Source organism: Larimichthys crocea, chromosome VII (genome assembly GCF_000972845.2).
Source record: "Larimichthys crocea isolate SSNF chromosome VII, L_crocea_2.0, whole genome shotgun sequence".
NCBI lineage: Eukaryota > Metazoa > Chordata > Actinopteri > Sciaenidae > Larimichthys > Larimichthys crocea.
In genome coordinates, this window is record NC_040017.1 from 14,103,824 (window position 1) to 14,127,983 (window position 24,160).

The 24,160-nt window shown below is 40.2% G+C and overlaps 1 long non-coding RNA gene across 1 annotated transcript in view; it reads left to right on the plus strand.

The window, feature by feature from the left end:
* The first annotated feature begins 173 nt into the window (after positions 1–173).
* LOC113746098 (uncharacterized) overlaps positions 174–24,160 on the plus strand; it is a 104,981-nt gene continuing 80,994 nt past the window's right edge. The window contains exon 1 of the long non-coding RNA XR_003462600.1: positions 174–453. This is a non-coding gene — a long non-coding RNA (uncharacterized LOC113746098). The remainder of the gene's footprint in view (positions 454–24,160) is intronic.

Consider the following 24,160-nt stretch of genomic DNA (forward strand, 5'->3'; position numbering starts at 1 on the left):
TCTGTTATTGTTTTCCTATTTTACTTCATGACAATTTTCAGTTACTGAAACTACCTTCCTGCTTATCCAAAATGAGTGAAACAGCGCCCCCCTGGGTTGCGACAGTTTCTAGAGGGAAATCAGTGTGGTCAAAGATGGTATTGCACCCTACAGCAGTTGAGCTAGTCCTGCCTGCAGGTCGCAGGTGAAGTTGACATCCTAATTAAGTATCAAACGGTTAGTTATACTTTGCCCGCCTGAGACACAAAGTTTGGAGAGGCCTCTGGAAGAAGAAACTCTGAAGCAGTCATAGTTTGAACTCACAACAAACAAACAAACTTATCAACAAGGAGAGTTATCCTGTTTTCCAGCGTGGCTAGATGAGGACGCTAGATGATGTGCTCTTCTGGGACAAATGACCGACACAGGAATATTGTGGATATTATGGACAACTTCATCTCCACTCAAGAACAGGTAGGAAACATAAATACACCTTTACCTGTCTGTGTTTTTGCTGGCTGGTTTCTTTTCCTTATGTTTAAATGGCCTGCCTGTGTGGATTGAACTCCTGTTGAGTTTATGGTGTGCTGTTTCTTGGTTGCTCAAACTCTTTTACATCATTTCTCCCATTTTTGCTTATATATTCGTGGTTCAGCCATCTGTTGGTAGTGTGGATTCGTGCATAAAGTCTTCTGAGTTGCTTGTGAGAATGTCCTCTTCTCTTGTTTTGACACTGTGCTATATAAGGAGCCCTCTGCTTTGATACTAACATGAACACAGTTTTAGATTATGTTCTAAAGATTATGTTTTTGTTTTTTTTTAAGATGTGTGGATGCTGTTTACTTGTAGTGTTTTTGTAAGCCATATCTATGACATGTGCCACGTTTAATCATCGATATGTTGTCGAATATTACTGTCATGCTTACTGATTGAATGTCACCTTTTTGCACGACACCATGAAGGACTGGTGTAACCCTGCTACAAACCTTAAAGTATCAGCTTTGTTTGTGAAATGGCACATTACCTTATTGTGTACCTTTATTTCATTAGATGACTTGACTCGGGCCTTGAATTACCCCACTGCTAAAAGTGAATTTAGCTGGAGGTTTTCAGATTTTCTTCTGTTTGTATGAGGAGCATATGTGTGTCAGTGCAATTGTGTCTGCATGCACACTCCACTCCGCTGGATAATCCTATTGTGCGCAATCAGATGAATCTTTATTTAGTCGTCTAATGCTTTTGCTTGAGGGAATGCTATGTTTGTGAGTGTGAGAGCGTGTAAATATCTGTGTTTTGTGCATGCAGCAGTTTATACAATCTACAATTCGAAAGCCAGGAGCTGGTTTCTCAACAGGCACAGTTGAACAGATTCAAAACGTTAAAATGCATTCACTACTTTACTTTTCGTTGAGTCAGTTTACAATTTAACAAGTTATACCCCTAAAACAGTGACAGAGGCCTTCAGGTTTAAACAATGCAACTGTCTGGGTCTTGATATTTTGCCACTAGAGCTTGCAACCCAGGTGAGTCCATGCATTATTGCATGCAGTCTGAGCTCCTCAGCGCTCCTGGGGGGAAAAATATCACCTTTCTCTGGAAGGTAATTGGCATTAAGCAAGCATGATTTCTCAACTAAGCCCGGCACTTCCTTATGATGTCACCCATAGTTTGCCCTGCTACCCCATGCCTCTTATTATACAGTGTAGCTCTGATAGATAATGGGCCTCATGGAACAAACTATGCAAACGCACAGATGTAACCATAAAATATTCGTCACCAGTTAAAGGAAAATGTGGTGTTGTTCAGTATATTCATTTTCATGTCTAGGTAATTGGTAAGAGCAACATGTGAAATGCGTTTGGGAGCATTCAAGACACAGAAACAGTTCGTTTGTGTCACACTTGCAAACAATGATTGAATTGAAAAGAAGTTTGTGGCTGTCTGTACAAGATCACTGGATTCGTTCTTGTTAGCTCCTCATAATTGATCCAGCAGGTATACTGTCTGGTTGTGTAAGTAGAGAGCCTTGGTTCACACCCATCAGTGTAACCTCTCCAATTATCGCTGCAATATTCTCATCTGTGCTGCTTTGTTTGAATTCTGTCGTGCATCATTAGGCATTACACTCATGATATTGTGTTAAAAAGGTCAAGTATCACAACTGCTTTTGATCATATTACTCACTCTGAACTAAAGGTTATAAAACCTGAACATCATGGGCTGTCGGTATTATATTAGCTGAGGGGTGTAGTAATGGCATGGAATAACACCTTCTGACAGATGCTTGAACTTCAGTAAAGTAACACCCATGCAAAATGTAGTTTACTCGAGCAGTCCATTAAATTCAAAAATGTCGTCATTAATTTCAACTTATGGTTCAAACCCTTTTTATAAAGCCAGAAATAATTCATCATGAAACAAGAACTTCTACCCCACACTTATTTTCACATTGAATGGTGTCACATTGAATGGTGTCACATTGAATGGTGTTGCATTGGCGAGCTGTCGGAGGGGAGCTGAGATTGTTTCCTCGATTGTGCCAGTTCGCTACCTTAGTAACTCTTCCTGTTCCACAAAGTGTGGAGATGTGGTGATGGCAGTCCAGTGGCATATTGCATCCTTGGTGCCAAGAATGAGTGTGTGTTGTATAGCCTGCCTGCTCAGAGCAGCTTCACAGCTCTGCACATGTGTTTTTATGTTTTTTGTCACTGTATTTGGAAAAGACATGTCTTTATAGACTAGAGATGCACAGATATTAGAACGGTGGCATACAGGAGGGTCCTTTCCTGTCAAAATGGTGGTGACCATGGGTTTTTGAGGCACGACAAACAAACAAAATGTGGCATGTGTACATACTAGGTCAGCTTTGTTTTAAGCCTAGCAGTTGATCACTTGTGGGTCCTAACAGCTGGTTAGGAGGAGTGAGGAGTCAGCAGTTGGTATAAAACAGAGCAGTCAAAAGCCAGTCCCATGGAGATAAATTTACAAGCCAAGGTTGGATTAAATTTACACTTCCCGAGCATATTTACCCTTCAGTAAACAGCTCCTCAAGGCAAGGAAGAAAATGAGGGATATATGGTGACAGAATAAGCAATTTATTACTGGTTATGTGGTTCGGCATTCAGAATTGGTGCATGCCTAATATAAATTATGCAACTCCCCCTTTTTAAAGTTTTGTTCACCTTTTCCACTTTTGTTCTACGTTTTTCAACCAGCTTATGTGCGTTCACACTGACAAAAAGGTGTGATTCTGATCATATTATTAGTGCAAGCCAGCCAGAATAAACATTAATGAGTGATTCTTACCAGCTCCATAATCAATGACACTTAGTTGGTAGAATATAATGACAGGCTTTTCTTTACTCTGAATCTCTTTACAGCCCCCTGTGGTCAGCAGGTAATTTATCTGCACTCTCATTGTTTCACACTGTCAAAGGCAGATCTGCTTGTTAAATTTTGTACAAACAGCACCACGTTGTTGCAAAAATGACCACATGAACCTCTGTGCTTATTTGCTCATGAAATGAGCTGCTTTCATTAATTATTCTACAGTTTATGCAGGCGTAGTTGAGATGGATGCATTTAAACAGCTCACAGAGTTCCAAAAAAAACATCAATTAAAACTTTTCACAAATAAGTCCCTCAGGACCGTCCCTTCCTCTGTCCATTCCTGACAGACCAAAACAGTGGGTAACCGTAGCAACTGGCGCAAGCATCATTTTATTTTTATGAGTCCGACCAAACTATTGCCTGCAGTCATGTATTTTTAATTTACAACGCAGGTAGGTGTTTGACTGTGATCATCAACATGGTGAGAGAAAGAGATTGAGGGTTAGATTTAATTGTGGTCTACCCAGAATCTATCTCATTTATATGTATACAGTATTACCTGGTTATGTTTGCCGCTATTATGAAGAAACAATTATTTGGTTCCCAGATTGTGAGCAATGATTTTGGCATGTAAACCAGTCAGCTCTAACCGAATTAAGCTTTAAAAATTATTTCAGGAATAGAGAAATGCAACATGAAAAGAACAGACCACATTTTAATTCCACATTTTATTTATGGCACCATGGTGGTATTTACTGCAGGTGGTAATTTTAGGGATAACTGTGATGACAAATAAAACCGCACACTGTCTCATGTCCAAAACGTGAACTCTCTTGGCAGTATGTGTGAGCTGCTATATTCATATTTGAAAGTCTGCATGCCCCAGCCAACAATAAATCCTGGCCACAGAAATACCACAAGTGGGTTTGGCAAACCCCGGGTACATTGGGCAGACTGTACTTGACTGCGATCTCTGCATCGCTGCAGGGTTCATGAGTTTTATGTGTGTCTGTCATGTCTGGCATATACAGACACACCTGATTGTTCTGATAAAACATGTCAGAGGTTTGAAACACACTCAGTCTTCCACTGTGAGGGGATGCTCCTTTCCCCTTGTGTATTTTATACATGAGGGGTTTCCAAAGACTAGTGATACTAGAAACCTGGTGCAGCATTACTGTTATGCAGAGACACTCAACAGATCTCAGGTCTATGTAACTTGATGTTTTCTTAATAATAAAGGAGTATATTTCAATATTTTAAAAGGGAAATAATAATTTTTATACTCATAGTTGTGCCCTTTTCATAATAATCTCTTTTGTGAGAACTCATATTTTATTCGATTGAGCTTTACAGTCTAAAGGTGGAATCATTAATCACTTCTATTCCTGAATTCTGAATTTAATTTAATTTCATGTTGTGTACCGTCTTCAGGAATGAATTTCAGTACTTTTCAAGTCACACTTTTATCTCTCTGTACCTGGTGGAAAAGAACTGTTGCCAAGTTCTGTGATGAGTAGTTTATGACGACCCATTCTGCACATTGTAAAAATCTAAAGTAGTTCATATCCAGACCCAATCTGTGGATCTATAAAAAACTTTTTATCAGCCACAGAAAGTGATCAAGCTTGTGGAGCTGTGCAATGGCTGAAATATTTTTCACCCCTAGGTGATAAAAACACTTTTGCTTACAGCTGATCTTTTGCTTTGAAATATCGCTTGAAGTATGTTTGTGTGCTGAGATTTCTCTTGGATCTTGGTTGGAAATAAGTAAGTGAGTCTTTTTTCTAGCTTGTGTTCGACTCTTTGAACTTGTGCAGAGCTCTGCAGCGAAAGCAGAAATAAAAACAGAAAGCAAGTCGTGTAGAGAGTTGTCTCTAGAGGACACTGCCGCCGTGGTCCCCCATGAGCCCTTTGACATCTGGGCTGCATCTGTAGAACGCTGTGTCATCTCTACGGTGCCAAAATGGATGGCGAGATAAAATATCTACCAGAGATCAAAGCACCGATCCTGTCAGCTCTGCTTTCTTTAAAGGTCACCTCGCACATCAGTATATAATAGAGTAAGATGGTGGGGGTGGGGGGTAGCAAAAAGAGTGAGATGAGGATGGAGACAAAGATAAATGGAAAGAGAGTAATAGTGAAATAAAAGAGACAGGTGGGGGTTACAAAGGAGATCAGGTGAGATAAGAGGAGGAAGGGTGGAGAGAACAAGCCATCTGACAGAAACTATGACACTGCAAAGATTATGAGCCGATTCTCAGTTTATATGCTGGAGGCATCGAACAAGGAAAGAATGAAGTTACAGAGCAGCCACGTTTGACTTGAGTGTTGTTAAATAATCCCTTATTCCTTGGCCTGTAGCCTAACTTTTGATATCATGTATTCCTGCTAACTAACAGAGAAACAAATGGGACCAAAGCGTTGCCTTCCTGGAAGAGGAATGTTAATTGCATCATGAAAAATAGGCCAGAGCACTTTTTATTTCAGGCCACAACAGGCCTTATGGTCACATAAATCGCTTCCGGGCTTCTCTGTAACCACATAATCTTTAACACATTGAGTAATATCTCTTCAAAGTCTGAAAACCTCACAGATTCTGGTGTGTCTGGCAAAAATAAACCACAAGCTCGAAAATAAAGGACTGGTATCGTGTTCAGCTCCCTCACCAAAGCTTTTGGATACACCAGCACAGGATACAATCACTGTTTGTCAGCTCTGGCACACACAAATGTAAATGCCAGGTCAGGCTGACATTGGCCTGTAATTTTCCCCAGCTAACTGAGCTCAGCACTGTGTGTGTCTTATCATTCAGGTTGGCAATCGAGCAGCATGCTGAATGGATTATTGGCTTATCCTGGTGAAAATGTAATATTCTGGGCAAGGAGGAAAATATCTCAAGAACTCTGTGTTCTCAGTAAAAGACAAGGAGTACCTCATCAATCTAAATGATTACAAGACACCAGATAAATGGTTTGAAGTGGTTGTCCGAGTCAAAGTATCAGTTGGTCAACAGTAACTTTCCACTGACATAATGAGGAGATGGATAAAGGCCCAAAGTCAAGGTAGGAGTGATCATGGCTGTCACGATAATCACACTAATGATATGACAATCGCAGGGGATAGCAAGCCCACAACTGCATGAGACGATACATCACATCACATCATTGCTTTCAGTCTTTGCTTTCTAAGATAGAAAAGCCTCCCAGATCATCTACGCTCAAGAGATTTGACACAGTAGAAGGAATCCTCAGATTCTCACCTCTGCCCAGGTTTACAAAATCACCCTCGCTCTGGTGCCACCAGCAGAAACCTGTAAACACACACTGATCAGCTAATTATCCAGGTCCGCCAGATCTGTGCTGTTGGCACCCCACCGGCGGCTCACCGGTGTTTCAGTTTAAAGACTTGCCTATTAACTGGCGGCTTTTAGCCGAGCACTTACTGTTATTATCACCACATTGTTATTAGGCTGAAACCCACCCAGTTAACAGGGTCACTCACTCATTAAACAGAACACAGACAGACCCGGGGAGGAGAGTGTGTGTTTAAGTGATTAGTAGGTCCGGAGATGAAACGTTGTACTGCTATACCCATTACAAAAAATAAAAAATAAATGCAGCTAATGCTGCATACCGTGCTGCTGAGCCACCATGAAACGCCACAAGGGAAATTCCTTCACTGTGACAGTTGTAAGAGGGATCTGTGATGACACGACTTCAGTTTATATTAATATCTTCCAATACCCTAGTTGTCAGCAATTGTTAATTGGACCAATACTTAACAGATTGTGTCGTTTGCCATTAGTTCAGAGCATATGATGCTCATTCTCTGGTTTTCTATCGTTACATTGTGGGGGTAGAAATCACTTCGTACAATCATTTCACATCTGGATTTCTAGACAGGAGAAGACCGGAATATGTCAAATGAGCACTACACAAAGCTGAGTGGAGGTTTATTTAATTCGGGTAATGGCTGACGATGAGAGAAGAGGGGGGAAAAAAAAAAATGAAACTACAGGCACTGACAATGAGACGGATACTTCTGATCTGAGTGGCAGTCTTCGGGGCTGGTGTTCACGGATGTCCTATGAGGCTAACGCTTTTCTCCGACTGTAATAGTTGGGTAGTAAATCCAAAGGATAATGGATTAATTTCACTGCATGATTTTCTTCAGAAAGACTTCTTAAAGCAAAGTTTAAAAAAAAATTAATGAAAGACGTGACAAGTTGAAGGAGAGTGTTAGGAGAGATTAAAAATAAGTGCTGTCGATACAGAGAAAATTCTCGCTGTAGGTTCTAAGCTGTCATCCTCTCCGTTTGTCACATGCCTTGTTACTCCATAACTTTTCTGAGACATGACTAAATGTCTTGTTGATGAATATTAAAGTTTCAACACTTGTCACTCTTGGTGTGGCTGTGCTTACGCTGTAGTGTTTGATGATTTTTGACTTACGTTCAATGATCAGAGGCTGGATTTACACGGGAACACAATCCTAAACTTTAGAGGTTGTGTATATATTTCTGCATGTTTCAGTGTCATATTGAAGGTACAGATAACAGGATGGAAACACTGACAGAGCAGTTCTTCCTCTGAAGACCAGGCAGAGCAATAAGAGGACAGAGGAAAGAAAGAAATGAACAAGATCAGGAAACGAGCCTTAAGGTGCGAGCAGCAATCTGGCAGCCAAAAAAGCAAGAATCCAATCAAATAAGCTGCTGTAGTGTTTAGAAACCTTAACTGACTGTCTGACTGCTTTGCTGCAGCCTTTGACTCCGTCTGTCATGAAGGCTGCTGGCACAGTCTGGAGCTAAATTAGTTTGTCTGTCTGTTTGTCAAGGCGAGCTGCAAGCTCAAAGCTGCTGACCGTCTGTGTTGTAGCTGGTTAGAATAAGTCAAGGTTTGCTTATTTTTTACCCCTTATTTACCTGTCTGGGCACACACAGGTGATGGTGCAGACTTGTGCTGCATGACCATATCATTTTTAACAACAGCTGCTTTTGTGAGGCTTAGGCACAGCTGTGCTTTGAGCTAACCGTTAAAAGTACCATAGCAGCATTCTCCCAATTACAATGCAAACATGTCTACAGTTTATATGTTTACCATGTTCACTATTTTAGTTCAGCATGTTCATGCTGTCATTACAAGTTTGTCAGCTGAAATCCAAATGCACACCACCTACTGTGATATTGCTCTGCTGGCTATTTTATGATTTTCACTCAAAATCACATTTGAGTCATAGATTTATAATCAACCACCACTCTTAAGTTGAGACAAGTCTACTGACTATCTATTGTCATATACTATAGTTTCCTTGTCCAGAATTAATAATGTTAAGTATAAATATCTAATATACACTAGAGCTGCCACGATTAGTTGATAAGTCACGATTATGTCGACGAAAAAAAAAAACAAAGATGTGTCGACTGGCACGAAATAGTTGTCGACGCATCTTTTTTTTTTACCCTTTGCTCTTCTCTCAAAACTGCGGCTGCAGCTTCCACTGCCGCGTCTGCCTTTCTGTCACACACACACACACACACACACACACACACACACACACACACCCCTACACACATGCGCAGTAGTGGTAATCGGCGTCAGGCCTGACTGTACTGTAAATAATACCATAACACAGACCCTCCAGAAATTCACAATGTTGTGATTTGCAACTTCAATGCAATTTCAGTGAATCCCTGTGAATTCAGGGCGGTGTTGCAATTTTAACCAATCACTGTGATTTTTCCGCAACTTCCCCACAGTCTGCCCAGGGGATTCAACTCGGCGGGTCAGGGACGGCCACACGGTGTGGGAGGATCCCCTCGTGGGACTCTCTCCCTGGCGCTGGCTGGCCTCCGCCCGGCGCATTTCCTCCGCGGCGGTTCTAGGTCGGCATGGAAAAACTCGGTGGCTCACGGCTCCGTCTGCAAGTTTTACAGCGCCAGCCCATCCGCCCCTTTCTGGGACAGTCAATTTATGTATGATCCGATTAGTCGACTAATCCAAAGAATAATCGGTGATTAGTCGACTATCAAAATAATCGTTTGTGGCAGCCCTAATTGCCATATACTATAGTTTCCTTGTCCAGAATTTAAAACGTTAAGTATAAATATCTAATTTACACACGTAAGTATCTAACACAACAGTAGCAATGACAAAATCAGCAAAACCGTCAGTATATTTCATTAGCTATAATGGATATGACCCATGCAGTGGTTCTCAGACTTATTATTCAAAGGTCTGCATCAGATTTTGAACTTACTTATAATATTTAACATCTAACATCTTTCACGTTTAGGTCAGCACAATATCGAAGCAGACAAGATTTTAACACTTACTTCATATTTATTACTACAGTAGCTTGTTTACTAAAGACAAGACACTTTTCGTATCTGCAGTTGAGGAGCTGATGGCAAATTCTTAGGTGTAATGTTATAATGCTTGAACTTGGCTGAAATCCCACACAACACTCTCCAGCACTTAGGGTCGTCGTGTCAATGATGGAGAAATAAACCTCATTAAAAGCACATTTATTTGAGGACAGGGTCATTGTGAATGATCCCCAGCTACATTGTATATTCAACATCACTAATGATTTATTGATCAATAAAACATTCATGTTACACTTCATTACGTATAACTAAAGGTATGGCCTAGGTCCGGATGGACTTTCCCTCCTGACTTTGAGAAGCTCTGCTGTCGATCGGGGTTCCTAGCTACAGTACACTTTTAGTCTTGTTTTTGAGTTCTGACTGCTGATTCATCTCACTAAACGAATTTCATGACAGTGAGTGCACAAGCAATCTGCCCTGAGTTCACTACAACTGGAAATTAGTCCAAAACTCTGAAATTGCTTCAAAGATGATCTAGTTTAAGGTCAGCACTAACCTGTCCCTGACTCACCATTTCTGTCGTTGGTACCTTCTTCATCTGCCGCTATGTGTCACAGAGTGTGATGGGACTCGGTGTGTTGCCTCATTACTGGGAGCTGCAGGAGCCTCCCACTGCCTAAAGCTTTAGTTGTCGCTGGTAACCCTGGCTAGATGACACAGTTAGTGAAAGTGAAAGGAGCTAATAAGCCAGTTCACACAGAATGAAGGAAGTACCGGGAGGTCTACAATTACATGTATATGCACTGTGTGTTTGTTTGTCTGCCTGGTGTGGCTCTGTTTAGCTATGTGACACTGTATCAAAACTGCAGTTCAAGGACAGGAATAGACACGTTTCTAGACAGAACTGGAGAATTGTCTGGCAAATATTATTATATATAATAATGAATAACTTAGTCCAGCAGGTCATCAGCTTCTTGTGCCACTGGTTTCAAAATACACCCGGCCATACATATTCTTGAGTTTAGTTTGTAATTAGATTGGTACCTTCAAGAATTTTTAATCAGGTACAGACACATTGATGTTAAATCATCAATCAAATAAGAACGAATTATTTATTAGGTAGCCCAAAACTCATCATTTATAAAGATTTATTAAATATTTAGTTTTAAAGGTTCCCAAACACAAATGTCCTTAAACAGAGCATGTGTTATTAATGCTGTATACAAGACTAGACTGCTTTTTGTTGTTCTACAGGTGGAGCTGATTTATGAGTCGATTTTATGCTCTGAATTCAGACAAATGTTAGGCTGTGCCTACTTTTTTACGTGAACCCCATTAATGTCAACACGGTGCACTGCATAATCATGTCATTAATCAGCATTGCGTTGGTTGAGAGTGCGCTATCGATCAGGCTTGTAAGCGCATTACTGCCAGATTTTCTGGCTGTATTTATAGCAGAATCTGTTGGTATAATTGCGATCAAGCTGCTATAATGAGTCAGGTAGACGAGCACACGCTGTAATTTGCCAACAAGGGCAGTGAAGCAGACAGGCTGCAGTCTGAAACTCAGGCAATTCTGCTACCAGAAAGTCTTATCGACTCTTTTTTTTTTTAACAGTAATTTCGTGAAGGATGGCAAAATAAATCACCAGACAGACTCACATTCTCTGATGTAGTGTAACATGTTCATGTTTCATGTGGATATGTGCTTAGCACGCTTTTAATTGGAACAAACAGCCTGATGTATTTGATACCTGAGACACTCAACCTCCTGCTGGCCTTATGTCTGCATTTTGACAAAGTAATTGCATCTGACTCTGCAGAATATAGAGCATGAAGGTCAGTTTATCACTTTGTAGTATAGTCAGTGATTCATACTTCCCTGCTCCAAACATTGTTACCCGTCTTGGCTGAACAGTCTGTCTCTCTGTTCAAACAGAGGTGACCATGAGGCTTAAACAGACCCTGTTGCAAGCCCCATTATTCTGCTACACGAGAATAGCCTTCGTGTAGGAGATATATTTACCACCGCAGTGAGCGTGACTAACATTTGAAGTGCGAGATTATAAGTCCATGGAGATGTAAAAAGTATAATCAGTTTGTTCACTTTGTTTCTGTGATGACATGAGTGTGGCCCAAGTGGTTTGCACTTTTTAGTTGTTTGGTGTTTATGCATGATTAGAGGGGAACTACAATGACCTTAAAGGTGCAATCTACAAGATACGACTGTAAATCTAGTTCATGAATGTTTAAACATTCAAAAAACAGAACGTGAAGAAGTTACAGTTTGACATCAAAGACATCCATGTACTGTGTTGTAGAGATATCCACTGAAAGCTAGCTCTGGCCCGTCTTGTCTCCTAATAACTCTGCCTTGATGGACAACATGAGGACAAAAACATGGAGAATGGAGGTGAAAACTTGGGCCACACAATGGGCCTTTTATTGTACTTATTAACAACAAAGTGCTGTAATAGAAACAAGTAGTTGCCAAGGATAAGACTTTTTAAAAGAGAAAAGTCACCAAGCTGCTCTACTTTAATGATCTACCAGCTTGCAATGTTTGTTTGACTTGGCATACTGTAAGCTGCAATACACTGAACTTTACTTGGGGAGCTCTGCTGCCCTAAGCAATTTATATATTTATAAAAAAACAGAAGGATTGTTTGTTTTCTAGGAGGATAGAGAGAGAGAGACATACTGGACACCGAGGATCCATCAAACCATAGCTTGACAACTTTCTCAACTTGCATGACACAGGTGATAGATAAGGTGGCAGGAACAGACTGTACTGTTCCACCTGACAGCATCAGTGTTGAATGTTTACATGTGTAATCATGGTTTTGAGTTTTTTGTTTTGTCCCGGACTGTAAAAAAAATAGGGTGCCATTGGGGATGTGCAGCATACACACGTCCAGAGGGCGAAGTAGCACCAGTGTGATTTAAACTGATATGATTCACCTCTGGTGAGGGCAATAAACAAATGGTTCCATTTTCCCTGAAATGAAACAAAACATGACTCCTCATCCACTCTGTCATGTTTGCTGTTGTGTGCAGTGGAGCCCTCTGTGCACATGTGGGTAAAAGTCACAATGTATAAATTGTCAAACTTGGCATCAGTGAGGGAGGAAAAAACATCTAAAATGATCATTTAGTTTTGTTGTGAAGCTCCTAGATGCTGCGCCGGTCGTCTCCCACTATGATGCAGTACACAGGATAAAATGAGCGCTTGTCATTTCAAACACTGATTCTTTAGTTTGGTGTCACATGTCTTTGGTTTAGACCATTTTAAGTGCATGTAGTCTCCGTTTGACTTCACATTAAAGGTCCAGTGTGTAGAATTTAGTTGCATCTAGTGGTGTAATTGCTACATTGCAGTCTCCGCACATCACCCTCACCTTCCTAGTGTAAAGGAGAAACAACACTTGAAAGGCCCTATTTAGAGTCAGAACAGAAAGACTAAATACTGTTTTTTCTGTTCTGGGCTACTGCAGGAACATGGTGTTTTAACATCCATAAAAGAGGACCCAGTCCCACTGTAGATATAAAAGGAACAAAAATAAAAAGCTTCTTATTTTCAGGTTTCATACATGCATAGAAAAAGCATAGTTATGCATATTATATTCCATGACTGCCTTATTTTGAAAATATAGGTCCCAAATCTTACACACACAAACCTTGCATTGTTAAATAACACCTATAGACATGTAAAATCACAAAGACCTCAGATGATATTGTAGTTTACTGAAGGCTTTTTGTTTTTATTACATTTTGTTGAAATGGATCCAGAAAAATACATACACTTTAAAGTATCACTTCATATATTGCATCATGTTTGTAGTGTTTTTAATATATTCCATTATTTTTTTTATTTTAGTTTTGGTCATGTGAATCCATGAAGGCAGATGCTGACTGCGAAGTTGGCGACCACACATAGAGTAACAACACGTGCATACGGTCTAACGTGGTATGGGTGTGTTTGAGCAGGACGCAGACTCGCGTCCTACTGTGCCAGCTGGTGCACCTGTTTCAGGTCACGTTGATTGGCTCCGGACAGAGTGAAGCATGGCTTCTCATTCACACAGAGAGACACAGTGAGAGGGAGGAAGGGGAAGTGACACTGCCACCCTCTGCAGTATCCATCCCATGTGTTAATGAACAGGCCTGTGCTCTGGCAGACTGTCCCTGATGTGTTTTTATGTTGTCTTTTTTTTTTTTTTTTTTTTTTTTAAACACAGCAGGGTCAGTGTGGAGCCTGGCAGCCCACATACTGTGACGAGGTCGGCGACCCGTTGAATTGCATCCTGCGCTCATGACCTCGCCTGGGACGTCCAGATTGTTATCAAACCCTTTGATATTTCGGTCACGCCTTGCTGTGTGAGTGTTCAGACGGGTCAAACTATCACTCAGCAGACCCTAACTTGTATCGCCTCTTCTCTTTTTACCAGCTTTGTATTTTCTGACAGGCAACAATTTAATGAAATGTGTGTTTATTTTTTAATACTAATTATTCCCAAGAGGTGAGTAACACTGCAGCTATAACCGATTCACTAATTTGCTCATTAGATTGCTCATCCATAATTCAATTCGGTAAATTATATATACTGTATTTTTGTGAAACACATCTGTAGGTCTTTTGATGTCGGTCCAGAACACTGTTTGTTTTCATTCTTCTTGCACAGAGAAAATAAGCAGCCTGGAACAAGTTGGGGTTGGGGATAATTTGTCACTGAAACTGTGTAGTATAAAGTATGGAAGGACGTCTCATATAATTGCTGTGGCATTTAGGACAGGAACCTTATTATCTATCCAATCATGCTCAGTAAAGTTCAAACTATTTTTTTGGTACTCTTTCACACATACAGTAGCATGCAGCGATGGGACAGAGTAATTTTCTCAATCTCAGCTTCCTTTATTGCTCTGTCAGTCTTTTTATATAATTCTATAAATGAATAACTCATTGTGTAGTAATAGGTTTTAGCTACAGTATTGGTGTGTCTCCTCATCTGTCTGCTTGTTTACTTGTCTCTCCAAGCCATCTGTCTCTCTCCCTATTTAATCTGCCTTTCAGTTTGACAGTTACCCATCTGAATGCATAAATCATCACATGCCCTTGTGAGACAGATCAGAGGTCTCAGGGTTAAGTGTGGTAATAATATTCACTCATGGTTGATTCACTTCACACCTCCAGGAGTCAAAGTCCACAAATATTAAAGAAAAACAGTGTGTCATGTCCTATGTGCCACGTTTTTACAGTACAGCCACGTTTTTATGCTGTGAAAAGTGAAAATCCAATTAAAGCGAACACACATTTAATAGTTTCTTTACTATTTTACATTTCACATTACTGTCAGTGGTTTTCCACAAACTCTAAAACGTATAATTGCTTATTCGCGTCTCAAGGTTGTTCTCAAGGAAGTATGCAAAGCAGGGAAGGGAAATTTAAGCTTTAATTATGAAGCCAAATCCAGAAGTTAGTTTGTGACGCATAGAAGACAAAATCTGCCTAAAAGCACCTCCAAAGCTCACATAGTGAATGTTATATTTTATCAGAGGAGCTGGTATGTGCTTTATCTTGGAGCTGTTTCCCTCTGTTGCGAGCTTTTGTGCTAAGCTAAGCTAAATGGCCCGCCAGATGTAACTTAATATCTATTGTACGAACATAAAAGTGGTGTCAAGCTTCTCACCTAACTCTCAGCAAAAAAGCAGATAAGCATTTTTCAAAATGTCAGTGTTCCTTTTAATATTAAACATACTGTCTTGTCCATTAAATGGACAAAATTAAATAATTCAGAGAGATTGTTAAAGGCTGCTGAGAAGTGGATTGTCTAGATGTCTAACACTGTACATCCACTCTACACCACACACACGCGCGCACACAAGCTTTCTTTATAATCTACATGCTTGCACACAGTCTTAGAGGCTATAATTATGAACGGAGCAGCTTTGTTTCTGTTTCATTTCATGATCTATCGCTTTTAAAAGCATGTGATTTGTGCGCGGGCTTGAAGGTGTTGTGATTGACAGAGGGACTGGTTCAGTGTAAGTGCAATTAAAATAATACCCTTTTATTTCAGTCTCTGCAAAGAATGTCCTTGTTTCACCACCATGACTGATAAATCATGAAAATCAGGTTTTCTTTATTGTTCAATGGCTCACTGTTATCAGGGCTTTGTGGATGGTGACTGTGCAAAGATAAGAAAAAAAGACAAAAGTATTCAGTCATGTTCACTGGCAACTAAGGGTCTAATTAACAGGGTGGCAAATTAATCCATTCATTTATTTTACACGGGTCAGTTCTCGTTCTAAAGTAGTTTGATGTTAAATGAATACAAAGGAACAAAATGATTGTTTGGCAGTAGAATTCAACGTCTATTCACCACAAACCTTTTACTGAGTTAGATGTGAGAATTGAGATGAAAAAAATATGCCACAACAGTGCTGCATAATCAATGTTCTCAGCATTGCATTTTTTTTTTGAAACATCACCCCTTCACACAGAAACCACCATCCCACTGAACGACCCATGTCAGTGTACTCCTTACAGCCTTATATTTGCTTTCTTCGGTGTGTCGTGTGTGCGTTGAAATGGCTGCCCTACATTGGAAAATGCCACATCAACTCTATTGTTGTTTGTCAAATCCATTTGAAATTCAGTGGAAGCCAGCCCACCCACAGCCTGCACCCGCCTCTTTGAGCGCAGAGTGCCGTCACTGCGAGCGCTCTAACGCCGGCGCTTTTGGAGTAGAGAATGGTGTGTTTCAGATTTTTCTGTCTAGTTCAGTTCCCTTATATGGAACTGGGTTGACAGCTTGAATGCTGTTGCACTCTGCACGCCTCAGTTAAACCCAGCTATAGTCCACCACTACACACACTGTTTTTATCGTGCCCTGACAGCAACACAAGCCTTTTTACACACACACGTTTCTCTACTGAATACACATTCAAAACGGGTACACAAAGCTATCCATGCATGTACATGAACTATGTGCCGGCTGGAAACATGGTCTAATGAACGCCACACAAACTTCTGTGTTTGTGTGTGAGAATTGTCACATGTCGGCTCGTGGGGGAAAGGAAGTACCATAAACCAGATTTTCTTGGTATGACAGTGATTTATCAAATGAAAAACAAACAAACAAAAATGTATTAAGCAGAAACACAGTAAAATGGCACCCCTAAACCTAGTTATAATAAACAGAAATATTCTCAGTGTGTGCAAACCAGTTGAAATAAACTAAACCTGCCAATTCCCTATCTTAAACAAATACCTCCAGGTGCTGCTCCAATCAGGGTCCCCCAGATCTGCCAATTAGCGACCACACAACTAAATTTGCATGCACCAGAACACTGCACGCAAATTTAAGATATGGCGGCGGCAGGCGTAACAGCATGCATGCAGATGCTCGTAGACACATGCCCAATGCAAGACAAGCATGTTGACTTCACAAAATGCACTTTCTCTTTAGTGAATTGAGCAGAGGTAACACCATTATTTCACACTGATGCCTTTTTTAAAGGAATCAATAATACAGCACATTTTGGAAAACGTGCTGTATTATTGATTCCTGAATTTTTTTTGCACATTTATTAAGGGTATTGACACCACACTCATGTTTGTGATCATAAACATGAAGCTAAATCCAGCACTTAGCTTGGCACGCATACAGAACAAAAAAATGTGCCTAACAGCACCTCTAAAGCTTACATAGTTAATGTTACATTTCATAAGAGGTGCTGGTATGTACTTTTTCTTGCCCTCAAACAGACCCTGGCAAGCTGTTTCCAGCTTTTGTGCTAAGCTAAGCTAAATGGTCGCCAGATGTAACTTAATATCTATTGTACGAACATAAAAGTGGTGTCAAGCTTCTCACCTAATCCTCAGCAAAAAAAAAAAAGCAGAAACGCATTTCTCAAAATGTCAGTGTCCCTTTTTAAAAATATTAAACATACTGTCCTGTCCATTAAATGGACAAAATTGAAGAAGTCAGAGAGATTGTTAAAGGCTGCTGAAAAGTGGATTGTCAAGATGTACAACACACACAAGCTTTCTTTTATTATCTACATGCTTGCACACAGTCTTAGTAACCCCTAAGTGCTAATGTTAAAAGGCTTTTCAAACCCCATTACCCCTCTCTCTAAATTCTCTTTATCTCTTCCTCCTCTCCACTTTCATTCTCAAGCCATGCTCTTTCCTGGTCCTTCCCTTTTCTCCCCGCCGCTGTCCTTTCACTCTCACTCATTACGCGCGATCGCATGCAGTGACATTTGGATTTCCAACTTTTATTCAAATGCTGAATTATTAAGAGGGACAATTTTAAGGAGGTCTGCTCTGCATTGCCGCGAAAACACAATCTCCATTTCAACCGCATGTGTGAGAAGCGACATGAGCGAGTGAGCCAGAAAGAGAGAGAGGAGGGAAGCGAAATTAGGGCAGTGATTTGAAATTCCATTCATGAATAAAAAGGAAGTTTAGAAAGTTGTTCACAGGCCTTAAACATTCGAAGTGTGTGAGGTTTTGGCAGCGCCGCATCACTGAGTGAGCATTACAGCATGTTTGCATGTGTGTATTTGTCTTTGTAGTGGTTTTGTGTGTGTGTGTGTGTGTGTGTGTGTGTGTGTGTGTGTGGACATGTACACTACGTGTCTCCCAGTGTACAATAGGTGTGACTGTACACCAGGCAACTACTCCAGTGTGTGACCTTTACTGTTCCACAGCATTTTATTGACCTATTCCACTTTTTGTCTTTGGGCCAGCATTTTCAACTTTATTTATTTATTTTGTTGTCACTGCAAATGGATTTTTTTCCCCCTTTTTTCAAATTTTTTTTATTCAAGCAACAGTCCAAATGGTGGCAGTATCAGCCAGCTAGGCGGACGCTGCACTGTCCTCAAATTATGCTGGATTTATTTTGCATATTGAGACATTTGTGCACTGCTTTTCCCACCTGCACACAGCCTTGTTCATCTTCTACAAATATGTAACTATTTATACAGTGGTACAGATAAAATGCATATTTCCTTAGCTCATAGGATGCGGAAACTTATTTGTGATGACTTTCATGATTGCGAGTGCTAATAGAGTGCAGTAGATAGATTTTTCAATATGGATTTATTTTCCATATAGTTTGAAGTCCTGAGCCTGGTGTCATGTATCTTTGTAGTTAATCAATCTGTCTTACATTGGTTATTTCTGATACCCCAACATGGTGTTCTGTTGTAAGCTGCTAGTATTAACTTTGTCTCATAAAAACTGCTTCACGCTTTTGCACTGCACCTTCATGACCTTGAATTAAGTGTCCCTAACAGAACAATAATTCAGTTTTTCTTTTCTGATATAAATGTAGCAACTCCCAAACTGTAACATTTTGTTCAGTTTGTCTTAAACTGAAGGCAAAAATTCAATTTTTGACCTTCAGCTTTACTGAGTTGTCTGTTTGTGCCGCATAACTCCATCTGGAGTGGCTACAAAATCCGAAGGTGGACAGACACGTGGCAAAGAAACCAGAAAAAGCTACACATGCTCTCTCTCACGCACAAATACACACTCACAAGAAGCACAATGAATCTGTGAATCATGGGTAAAGGGAAAAAAAATAGAGCTTAAAACGGTTATCAAACAGAACAGGCATGTCTATCCCATTATCTTATCCCTTACAGCTCACCCTTAACCCTGTTCACTGCCTCCTCAAAAACCTTTTTAGAAATGCGTAGATGCTTAGAAATGGCACAGTTGCTGGTAGGATGTCTTTCATGTTGGGATGGTGGGTTTAAGACACTGTGATTACACAAATCGCCTATTAGACGATATTTTGGCACCTACAAGGAACACTATGAATTCAAAAATAGATTTGGAAACTGTATTACATAAAAATATACATATTAGATACAGCCAACTTATGTTGGAGATGTTTGTCCCCCCCCCTTTGCTTTCATGACAGCATGCACTGGAGCTGGCATGGACTCCACAAGTGTGTGTAAAACCTGATAACCCATGTTATCACAGCATGATTTGACAACTTTCCAAAGAGCTTCTTGTAATGTCACAGAACGCTGGGCTCTCTCAGACAGAATTAATGTTGGTTGATGGTAGGAGGAAAATCTATGACAGACAGGGCTTCTTGGTCTTTAATTAGTTCTTGCAAAGCTTTGAGGTGTTTTTGTGGTCGTTATCCTGCTGCAGTATGAATCCTTCTCCACAAAGATACAAACCAGAGGGTGTATGTCTCTGAAGAATGGAGTGCTGCTTCTTTTTGGTCAAGTGAAGTCAATTCAGAACACCCCCAGACTGATGATTCTGCTTGTCTCCTTACATACACTTTTCTGTTACTGCCATCTCAAACTTGGATTCATTTTTTTTCAGTCATCCAATGTGAAATGCTGGTATTATTTTGTCAACTCCACGTTTGGCCTTGTTTCCCCTCTTGAGAAATGGTTTAGAAACTGCTACTCATCCTCTTGAGACCACTGCAAGACAGCCTTATTTGTCAAATTCTGTATCTGTGCTGAAGTTGCCTTTCTATCTCTTAGGAAGCTAAGCTTAATATATTGATCTTCTGATGTAGTGGTCACTTATAGTTCAATGCACTGCTCTCTTAGTAACCGTAAGTCTAGCCGTGATTTGAAGTCTAGCATCTCTTGGGTTAGAAAACTGTTTAAAAACCAACCTTGGAACCAAATGGCAGTGACCAGTATTTCCAGGCCACTTGTGTAGCAGATATATTGGCCAAGACTTCTTGGACTTTTAACGGAAACCAGAATGCTTCTGAATTATTTGCCTACAGATTATGCATTCATATCAGTTTGTAGAGGATAGCTCATAACCAAAGGGACTGATGGCAGAAACAGAACAAACTGCCCTCTTTGTTGATCTTAAGTGTCATCTCACAGACTCTGTAGTAAAGATAATACAGATATGGCTCAGCTAAGATGGTCAAGGAAGATACATCTACTTCTCTACACAATCTCACGTTGTAGCATCTTGACACACAGAACAAAAGGGTGGTGGCCCTGATCAGTAATTGAAGACAAGTATAATTAAATTCACTTGAATTTCATTCTCACATCTCGTATGATAATAATTAGAATTCAAGTGCCTTCTTGTTTCTGGGAGCACTTGCATTATTGCTGATAACCTATTTGCATATCAGCATCATCAATCAAATTAATGTTAGCCAGCTGGAAGTTGTCCTGGAATAACATACTGTATTATGCATGTGTATGTGTAACTGTAGATTTCTGTCAGACTTGATACAGTAAAAATGTTTGAACTGGCTGATTGCCCTCAGTTGTATGTCTCCATAGTATCTGACATTTATTGAACCTAAAAATGACTTACTTTAAGTTTAATGCACAACCCCCAAAACCCAGTGGACCTTGTATCCTATTACATTAACCTGTTGTATCTTGTATTACAGAAGGAAAGGGAAAGAAGAAAACGCAAGAATACATCATCAGTATTCATCATACTGTTCTCTAAAGGGAGCATCGTAAGGCTGTAAAAGTACTGGATCATAGGCCTGCAGGTGGAACAAGATTCAGTATGTCTCAGTACAATTTGTATTGTAATTTGTATGTATTCAGGGCCACATTATTTTCATCATTGATTAATCTTCAAACAATTATCAACTAGACTAAATAACTTCAACTAAACAATTATAATATTTGCTGGTAAATTTTCTAGTAATCATCCAATTGAATGCCATCTAAACAAATAGGATCCTTTATTCACTTCTTCATTTCACCTCTTTAAGTTAACTATAGTGTATTTTATTATGCTGCCAAATGCATCTGTAATGTGTTCCAAATGATCATCCATTGCACTGACGTTTCAGGCATTTCCCCGTTTTACTTTTCTTGTTGTATCGACGTGTCAGCCGAAAGGGAAAGGAAACATTTCCAAGTGTAGAAACTTCAACGATGGAAATGAAGACTGATTTAAAATGCTGACTGATGATGTCTCCTGAGAAACCCTTCAGTGCTTTCTGTGATGTAGAAATACCACATCAAACTTTACTACCAACATTCTTGTTAAAGTTTTTTTTTTCATGTGTCCCCTCAATCCGTCTACATGCCGAAAGTGAAGTAGTGGATATCTTCGCTTTATCTCAGTTCGCCACAAGAGGTGAATAAAATCGGCACTTAAGCAGCCAGCAGTGTGTACGTTTAGTGTGTAGCCTTTTTCTGTATTTCTTCATTTAGTTTGTAATGCATGCAGGAACTCCTCCTTGAAGATCTTTTTCCTTTAGCAACAGAATACACAAAGAAAAACACAGGCAACTTGCACCATCTGTCTTTTGACCAGTTTTTCAAAAAACACTCACATTAAGTAGCATAGTAGTGGGAAAGTTTTCAGCTATGCAATCCTGTCAGCTTGTCACTTGTCAGTGAAAATTGCGGCTCTGAATGCAAAATAGGGTTTTTGTGTGTGATGTGGGGCAGGGGAAAGAAAAGAGAACCACACCTTCTTAGTTGTAGTCGTTACAGCTTGTTACATTTGTGTTACTTGAGAAAGGGGGCAGAGGGACCAAACTCAATGAAATGGAGCTGAATTAAAATTACCTTTTTTTTCTTTTAGTTTTAGCGGCTATGTAATCCATTCATTATAATCCTTATAGCGATATCTTTTAATTGACCGAACAGCAATATCTGTAAAAACACAGTTTTGCTCGAATTAAATTTTCCTACCCGGGGGGACCTTTTCACCTTTTTCACGCAATAACTTGGTCATAGCCACTGATTTTGCCATGTGTTCTGTACTGTGCGTGCCTGTTAAAAGAAACACACACACACACACACACACACACACACACACCACAAACTCTAATCACTCTCCTAGACATTTAATTATCTGCATCAGGGGTATATGGGTATTTCACTTGCTTCAGTTGTTAATGCTGCATATGCTCGTTTGATCCTGGCTGACTTAATATGGTAACTGCTTTTATGTTGTTTCTGATTAAACGCTTAAACATTTTTTCTCAGTGGGTTTTAACATTTAAATCTGTAAATAAACTTGGATGAAATGTGAACAGCTTGTACCAGCATCCATAAATATACTGTACATACTGATAAATATACAGTCACACACATGCACACACATTCCTGCATACCTGCACATACACACGGGTTCATCTGGTCTCTCTCCCTTTGGCCCATAAACATTTCATCAATGTGTCGAGAGACAAAATCATCCTCATCAAATATTCATTCTTACATGTCAGGTAAGCCACTCTTCCTGCCTTCACTCACGCAATAACACAGCCATTTCCTGTGAAATTAAACGTATTACCTCTTCCCCAAAGCGGAGCTGCCTCTGTGCGAAGGGGAGAGGAGGAGAGTACGCTCTTATTTCTTCTTGTGTGGGATGTGCCATATGACAGTGCAAGATGACATAAATATTTAAATCAATGTATACAAGGAAATCTGTGACTCCCATTTTTCCTTCAACCATACTCTGTGGATGTAAATATTGTGGCTGTCTGAGAGCACCCTCCTCAAGGGAATATCTACAGTACATGCACTGCAGCAGTCACATGCACACACAAACTGTACACGCGGTAGTAGCGAGATGCATTGATGCATTTAATGTGTAGGAGTTCTGTTTACCTCTACATCCTCACTCCCACCTGCTCTCAACATTGCGTGTGTGCAGTTCTGTGCATTGTTCAGTTCTGTTGTTTGAGCTTGGTTATGTAACATATGGCGAATCCAGTTCAGACATCTTTCAAGATTTTTTTTTTCTTCTCAGCTTGTATGTGAATATGCATTTAGGAAACTGTGGAAGAGGGGGAGATAAAAGGAAAGGGAAAGCCAATAAAGGAGAGGAAGTGATGCTGGAGGAAAAAAAGTGAAAGATAAAAAGGCAGGTGAGGAGAAGGGTGGCAGAAGAGGATGACAAGTTGAAAGACAAATAACAAGAATATACATGCTTGCTTTAAATCAACAGCAGCTCTTATCTAACACTGCAAACAAACACATTTTCAGTCTTTAGCGTTAGATAATAAAACCGAATAATCAGCAGGTATCTGCCTCCTCTCACTGGCCTCTGGATGAGAATAAAACAACGCATGACTTACTGTTCCTCCTCCATCCTTCCCACTGTTGTCCCCCTCCCCACCCCTTCCTCCCGCTTCCTTCTCTCTATACTCCCACCATCTTTGTATCATTCCTACATCTCTCCCTCAATCTTCCCTGCATCCTACCCGCCCTCACTCCTCACTCCCACCCGACCTCCATCATCACTCTATCACTCACCCTGCCCTCCCGCTATACACTCCGTTCCTCACCTCTTGTCTCCGTCTCCCTTTTTGTTTGTTCCTTCCTTCATACGACTCCACTCTCTGCCTCCATATTTTTTATCTATATCATCCATTTAAACGTCTTTATCTTCACATTTCAAATCTGAATTGAACCATTTACACACGAATACGCGCACACACACACACACACACACACACACACACACACACACACACACACACTCTCATAGTGCAGTCAAACAGAAGAGAATATAAAACA